Source organism: Pinus tabuliformis, chromosome J (assembly GCF_031772625.1).
Source record: "Pinus tabuliformis cultivar Carrire ecotype Pingquan chromosome J, CPIR1, whole genome shotgun sequence".
NCBI lineage: Eukaryota > Viridiplantae > Streptophyta > Pinopsida > Pinales > Pinaceae > Pinus > Pinus tabuliformis.
In genome coordinates this window covers 881,951,347-881,959,671 of record NC_142295.1, presented here as the reverse complement: position 1 = coordinate 881,959,671, position 8,325 = coordinate 881,951,347, and positions in this window count along the sequence as shown.

The window sequence follows — 8,325 nt, the reverse complement described above, 5'->3', positions numbered from 1 at the left end:
CTTGTAGAACCCCTGCAGACTTCCTGTAGAAGTTCACATGAGCAGTTTTTTGAGATTTGATCACTGTGAAACTCTCTAGAATGGTGCTAGGGACCCCTTAGGCCATCTTATCACCTTCCCAACCTCCTGCAAGTTCCCACTCCATTTCCTTTCGCCAATCAACCTCTGCTCAGTCAAAAATCGTTAAAGCACATGCATAACAATTCTGCAAAATTACTCAAAAATACAAAAGGATGTTTTTTCCATATTTTCCTTTAGAAGTAGCTTAGTCACATTCATTTTACCTTTCCAAGAGTCAATGACATCCATTTTAGCAGCTTTCATCTCATTTCTTGCGCAAGTAGGGTTATTCGATAAAACTAGGGTTTGCTAGGGTTTGCATTTCCTTTCAGCTTTCATCTCCTTTTTGCAAGTAGACTAGCCTCTTTTAAGTTAGCTTTCATCCATCAGAGTTAAAAGCTTCTTCTAAGGACTCATAGAAGTTGGCTTAAGCTCCTAGCAAACTTGTGCCAGCTGATCAAGTGACAGCCTGCAGTAAGAGCTAGTACTTGTGTATATAGCAACGTCGCTTCCAAGTTTGTTACGAACTACCGGGTTGAGAAAAGTAAAGAAGGGAGCCCTAGGAGTTGCAGCAATATTTCTGCAATACTGGAGCCCACTACCAACCTTATTATATCTAATATTTCAGATGGCCCACAATGTTGTGCTATTGATTTTGGGTAGCTTCCCAATCTTAGTGAGCTCTTTTTAGCCTTCACTTTCAAAAACACATGCCCAACCAATCTAAATTATTTATGCATTTTTCCTTTTTTTGTGCAACTTTCTACCTATCTTATGTACCCTTTATATTTTTACTTATATTTAACATATGTTATTACATCTCTTTTATAATATATAGCCCAACATCCACTTTGTTTTCTAGGTTATTCCAACTCAAAATAGAACTTCACAATTTCCTTTTTAAATAAATTCCCACAGTATTGGATTCCTTATCAATCAACTTAATTGAAATAATATGTGTGCCTTTCATAAGCTTTTCCATCACTAACATGATTGAATCATCTCACCTTTTTATCCTTGATATCTTGGTGATGAAATTTATGGTAACAATCTGTCATTTTCATTTAGGAATGCACAATGGATATAGAAATCATGATGGATGTCTATGTTTAGCCTTTACCTTCTAACATTACATGCATTTGGCTATGTAATTAACCACATGTTTTCTCATACTAAATAAAAAATGCTAGATTCTTACAGCTACAATAGTTTTTTGGTACCCTAGTGTCCAACATATGTTGCATCGCACATTTCTCTTATAACTAAATTTCTCAATTCTTGATAATTAGGAACATAAACTTGTGTTCCTTTACAAGAGATTTACATCCTCTTCTAGCATGTAGTCTTTAAATTTTTGGTGTGAATTACCTTGTTGTAAGCATTCTTTTTTTTGCTGAAGCAAGAGTAGTGCCTTTTATATCATTAAGCCAACAAGAATTTACATAGAATACAAAAGTCCAACTAACACCGTGGACTTCGGAAAAAAAGGCTAACCGCCTAAAAAAATACCTTCAACCTAGCTGAGAATGCCTCCTAACTCTGGAAAATACGTACAATGAAAGCACCTGGTGGGCGGAAAAACAAAGGATAACACAAGCACACCGAACTTGCCTTTAGAACCACAACCGTTCAAACCTCCGAGCCATCCAATGGACGAGAGAGAATCCCCCTACGAAGTTAAACAAAGTTTAACGATCCCGCCCGCCAAACCGCCCACTCATTCCCGACCATAGATCTGATCCATCAGATCCAACGGTCGTGAGCCATATCGCACATCACTAGATTCCCGAACAATAGCGCCCGGGGAGGGCGGTTTACATTTTCTCTCTCCTACCACATGTTGGATCCCCACTGGAATCGCTCCCCAAACACTGAAACCACTTTCTGCTTAAGTGCCGGGTGATCGCCAGAAAACCACAAGTACAACTGATTTCCTTTCCGCCAGAGAAAAAGAGGAAAATGCGGTTGCCAGGAAAGCCATGTTTTCTATCCCACTTATTCTTGTGTCTGTATCTGTTATAAAACTCTGGATTGTTGTGAGTCTCTCTACAGTGATCCCTCCTGGATAGATGCAAAAACCTGTTAACGATGATTGAGGTTTTCCGAGGCCGACTTCCAAAAACCTGACTGAAGAACAAAGGTGGAGCTTTCTGCGTTTTAATCATTGTGTACACTTTTCCTTTACTCTATCAAAAAATATGTCCATATCCTCTGCAACTTTCTCACTACAGAGAGCCTTTAATCTACTTTGAGGTAGCTCTTGCCACTTCCTCCAAGTATTGCCTTCCTTGCAGCTCACTCTTTGGTTAGCAAGGATATCCGCCAGCTTATTAGCTTTTCTCTGCAAGTGGTTGAAACTGACTGTGCGAAGACCCAGAAGATGAATTTGAATTCTTTGGAAAACCTTGATGAGCCTCCAATTTTTTGAAACTTTCTCTAGTTCAGTTCCACAGCTAATTCTTTTCACCGAATTAATGGCTAACACTGAGTCTGCTTCAATAATAACATTTAAGCAATTGTCCTACTTCAGAAACTCTAAGCCTTGTTCCAAGGCCATTAATTCTGCCATGTTGTTGGTGGCTTTGCCTAAATGACCATGGAAGATACAGATGATGATTACTTCTTCATTCCTTAAAACTCCTCCAAAACCAGTAGTTCCCAGGTTCCCTTTCGACGCACCATCAATGTTTAATTTCAAAAAACTTGTCATAGGAGGATGCCAAAATTCCTTCTCCACCTCCCTTGAGTTTCCTGTCCTCTGTAGGCTTCGAGGTATGAGCCCCTGCATTCCCAGATGTCTGAGAATTCTTAAATCTACCTCTGAGGGAGGATTCTTGGGTTGATTGCACACTGTGGAGCTAACAGTTTCCCTAAGTTGATTCAAGGTTAGCTCAAACAGTCTCTGAGGGGGGTTTTTTTCATTCTTGAAAATTCTCTTGTTCCTTTCTTTCCAAACATTCCATATGATGAAGCTTGGTGTTAGGGCCCAAGCTAAGCTGAGGAATTCGTTGTCTGAGAAATTCCTGCTCCAGTTGTTAAGGGTGTGAATGATACTCTCTTTATCCCTATCAAACTTTTGAAAAATGATGGCGAAAGAATCCCATAACCAGGAGGAGAAAATGTAGTTGTTGAGTAAATGCCCCATTATTTTCTCTTGACCTTTACAGGGCTGGCAAATGGAAGGTCCCAAAATGCCCCTTTTTCTAATATTGTCCCAAGTCAAGATTTTCTTTTGAAGAACTAGCCAAATGAAGAGTTTTATCTTCATCCACCCTTGGTGCTTCCAAAGTTTCTGCGAGTATTTGTCTAGAACGTGGGAATCTAGCTCTAAGAGGATACTTTTTGCTTCCCTAAGATTAAAGGTGACTTCTTTATTACTGCCCAATCTTAGCTGATCCTGCCCCCCTGCTACTAAGATCATTCTTTGATCCAGTATTCTTCTAAGTTCTTCTGCTTTTGATTTCAAGAGACTATTGTCATCACAATTAATATTCCTCCAGACTCTCCACTTTTCAGGATTCAAAGAGTGATCCCAGAAATCATTTACCTTACCTAAGCCCTGGATGTCTATTTCACTCTTAAGGCTGATAAAGTCCTCTTTTAGCAGAATTGGTTCTTATTGCCATCTATCCTCCCAGAATAGTGCTAGATATCCCTCTCTGATTTCCCAGAAGCTATTATTTTGTACCAAGCCCCTATTCTCCCAGGCTTTATTCTAGATGTATGACCCTTTTATATTTCCAAACATTCTAATGAGATCACTTGAATGCCAGGAGTTGGCATATTTTTCTTTCCAAATACTCGCCCATTGAGCATTTGGATCATGAACCCATCGCCACCATAGTTTGGCACCTAAAACTTTATTGAGAATCCCCTAGTCATCCAAGCCTAGGCCTCCCTGGTGCTTGGGTTTACAGATTTTTTTCCTAGGAAACCAAGGCCCATTTCTTCCTGGTCTCCTCCTTACCCCATAGAAAGTCTCTTTGGATATTTATGAATTGCTGTAGAATTCCTTTTGGAGCGGGGAGAGTTGATAACATAAAAACAGGGATAGCTTGTAAAACTACCTTAGTAAGGACCAACCTTCCAGCCAGATTTAAAGCTCTACAGGTCCATTTTCTAACTTTGTCCTGCATCTTGTTGATTAACGGTTCCCAAATGCTTTTGTGCATCAGTTTGGTAGTGAGAGGAAATCCCAAATATTTTGAGGGAAGGGAGTCCCGTTGAAAATCTAGGATTCTGACGATATTTCTCTGTATAGCAATATTGGTATTAAAGAAAAAGATTTTTGATTTGAAGAGATTAATTTCCATACTTGAAGCCTGAGCAAAGACATCGAGGATGTATTTGTAGGTTGTGGCTTCTTTGGCTGTGGGGATTCCCTGTAGCATTGTGTCATCAACAAATTGTTGATGTGTCAGAGCCTGACCATTCACTATAAGTTGTATGCCCTTGATCTTTCCTGTTGCTTTATCCTGTTTGATTACTCGACCTAGTCCTTCCATCATGAGAATGAAAAGAAAAGGAGAAAGTGGGTCTCCCTACCTGAGGCCTCTAGAAGGAATGAAAACCTCAGAGGGATAACCATTCACTAAAATTGAAAAGCTTGAGGAAGTTACTAGGGCCATTACCCATCTCACCCAATTATGGTCAAAACCAAAGGCCATAAGAATTTTCTTGATGTAGGACCAGTTTACCTTGTCATAAGCTTTGGCAATGTCTAGTTGCATGATCATTCCCGCCTGCCTGTTGCTTTTCAGCGAGTGAACCACCTCGTGAGCTTGAATAATGTTATTTAGAATTTGTCTACCTTCCACATAACCAGATTGTTCTCCTGAAACCAGAGAAGGGAGTAGAGGTTTGAGCCTATTGGCCACTACCTTAGATATGATCTTGTAAACCACATTGCATAAAGCTATGGGTCTATATTTGTTAGGAGTTTTAGCAAGGTCCAGATTAGGGATAAGGTAGATGAAGGAGGTATTGAGAGCTTTCAACATAGTTTTGTTCAACCTGGAATCCTCTACAACCTTCAAGATATCATGTTTAACAATATTCCAGCAGACTTTGAAAAAATCCACATTAAAACCATCCGGGCCTGGTGCTTTGCCTTTCTGCATTTCTTTGAGGACATCACAGACTTCCTCTTCCATTACTGGCCTATTGAGATTGAAATTATCCTCTCTGGACACTAGCTTAGGGATGTTGTTAGTAATTTCCTTGATGGACTGCTCTCTGTTTGAATTGTTTTCCTGGGTGATATCACGGAAGTGCTAAACCAAAACCGAGTCTATCTCCTCATGGGAAGTATGAAGCCTCCCATTCTTATCCTTGATCGAGGAGATTCTATTGTGGGATCTATTGGCCATGGTAGATCTGTGAAATAATTTGGTGTTACGCTCTCCTTCTTTCAGCCATTGGATTCTTGACTTTTGCCTCCAAAATATTTCCTCTTGTTTGCTCAAATTTTCCCATTCGTGATAATGTTTGTCTGCTTGATCACTCTTGTCTTTATCAATGCCTTTCTTTATTAGATCTTGATTGAGTCTCTGCATTTTGATTTCCACCGATTTTTTTTCCACAAAAATATTACCAAAATCACTCTTATTCCATTATTTAAGCCTGAGTTTGATATGCTTCAATCTTTTATGCAGAAGGAACATATTTGTTCCTTGAATCTGCAAATCTTCTGACCACCATTTTTCAATATTGCTTATGAAATCTGGGTGAGAAATCCATATATTCTCAAATCGGAAAGGTTTGTTCCTTGGAGTACCTATGCCCTTGATATCCAGTTGTACTAGCCAATGATCTGAGCCTCCAAAAGTAAGAATTCTCGCTTTTATTTCTTTATCTATAAGCATGAGGTCTTCTGAGATAATGAATCTATCTAATTTGGAGGCGACCTGAGCCTCTCCTCCTCTTTTATTATTCCAAGTAAAAAGGTCATTGCTTGTTTCTGAGTCAACAAGATTCATATTATCTGTGAAGGTTTGAAATGCGATAGAGTCTTTACTTAGAGCTCTGGTTCCCCCTATTTTTTCTGAAAGGTATTTAATCATGTTGAAATCTCTCCCCATGATCCAAGGAATTCCTGCATGTCTAGTCCTAAGTTCCCCCAATGAGTCCAGAAACTTGAGTTTGTCCTCTGATCTCTGGGGACCATAAATATTCGTGACCAGATAGTTCTCCCTATCTCCTACAAGCTGAATAACAATTGATAAATAATTCCTTGATGCCTCAGCATCTATTATCTCAACTTTTTGGGGGGTTCCAAAGAATGAGGATACCTCCTGCTGTGTTTTCTACTTTAACTTCTAGATACTCCAATCTCTTGAGCCATTTGTTATGAATTTATCTTAATTTTTGAATGGAACATTTTGTTTCCTGGATGAAGATAATATCCGACTCTGTTTGTTTCATTCTATTACTAAGAATTCTCTGCTTTCTTTTACTGCCTAAACTCCTAATATTCCAAGATATGCACTTCATAATTAAAGATTTGTAAAGGAGTAGCTGGCAAGATCTTTCATCCTACCCGAGTCTATCATCAACTTTCCACACTCCATCAAGAGTTCATTCTGCTTTTTTCTGCCTCTTTTTTTTCCGGGATTTCTAGTTGCTAGTCCAGGGGTTGTTTTCATTGTTTTTACACCTTTATCATCTTGCTTGCTACTGCTTTTTTCCTTTTCCAATCCCGTGGCCTGAGTTTTCCATAAAAACAATTGTTGTATTCTATTGAGCTCTTCTTGAGGCACCGAATCTACCCCCTCCTTAGCTCCTTGGATTAAGAACCCTTCTAGATCTAGGTGTTCTTTGTCAAGAATCTCTTGAAGCTCCTGATCCTCCAGTTCCATTTCACTTTGTGTCATATCCGGGTCCATCTCTAGCTCTGTATCGCTTATCATGGCTTCTCTTTGATTATCATTGTCCTTACTTTGTTTCTGTTTATCATTTTCCTCATTTTCTTCTGGATTCTCTTCCATTTCTTGATCTTCTTTCACGTTCTCTTCTTCTTCCTCCAGAACTTGGAACTTGTTTTGGCTGACCTTTTGCCCTTCATTTGGATGTTGCTTTGGCCCTCTTTTTCTTCCTTTTCCTTTGTTTACCACTTTGCGAAAACTGTCATTATCCTTAACTGTGTTAACTTTACCCTTGTTTTCTGCTTTACTAAGGGGGCAGTCTTTGAAAAGGTGCCCATGTTCATGATATTTACAACATCTGAACGAAATATGTTCATAGTCTACTGCTTGCACCCATTCTTCATCATAAACTTCCAAGATAACCGCATCCGGAAGGGCTCCAGATAGATCCATTTCCATAGATATCCTTGCGAAGGAAGTATATTTTCCTCTTCTAGTGGCTTCAGAGGCTTTGACAAACCTCCCTAATTTGTTGCCTATAGCTGTTAGCGGTTCTATTTGCCAGTAATCAAGAGGTAAAGAATAGAGCCTTACCCAGACTGGGACAGAGGAAAAAGTTTCGCGCTTCAAGACGAAATTCATCATCCATGGCTGCATGTAGAGGCCAACTGCTGCATAGAAGTAGGGCCCTCCTTCAAACACTCTCTCTTTGTCCTCGATGTTTGTGAATACTACCGTGAAGAACCCCTTTGACCCAAGATGTAGGTTAATGCTCCCTTTATGTTTCCAGTGATATTTGATCCAAGATTGTAGAGCTTTTTCAGTGGGCCACATGCCCATGAATGCAGATGATGGCATAAGTCCTCATGTGATCCCTGTGCACTTGCAAAGCTGGATCATTTAATACTACCCTAGGAGAAATTTTTGCCTTGGGTTTGCAAGGTCCCTTTTGTTTTTTGTCTTTAGCTTCTTGTGTTTTGTCTTCTTCCTCCTTATCTTTTGCATCCTTTTTCTTCTTGGTTTTGATTCCTTATGTCTCTTCATTTGGGGTCCTGCGCCTATCCTCTTCTGTACCTCTATCATTCTCTAGAGGCTTCTTGCCTCTACTATCAACTGCATCCTTGTAGGAGGGAGTTTAGCTCCCTCCTCTACGCGCATCCATGAAGATTGACTTCTGTGCCCCCCTGCAACCCTCGTTGATTTCCCGCTCCTCTGCCGGTCCGCCCCTTCTCTCGTAATTCTGAAATTCTTCAAAATTGCAGCATGTTTTAAGCCTTATTTAATTTGTAAATAGTGTTAGTTTGATCCCAATCTTCCAAAATTATTCTTTTTAAGTCTATGGTGTATATGCTAATAGCTATCACATGCACTACATGCACCCTCTTAATGCTAAGTGCATTAA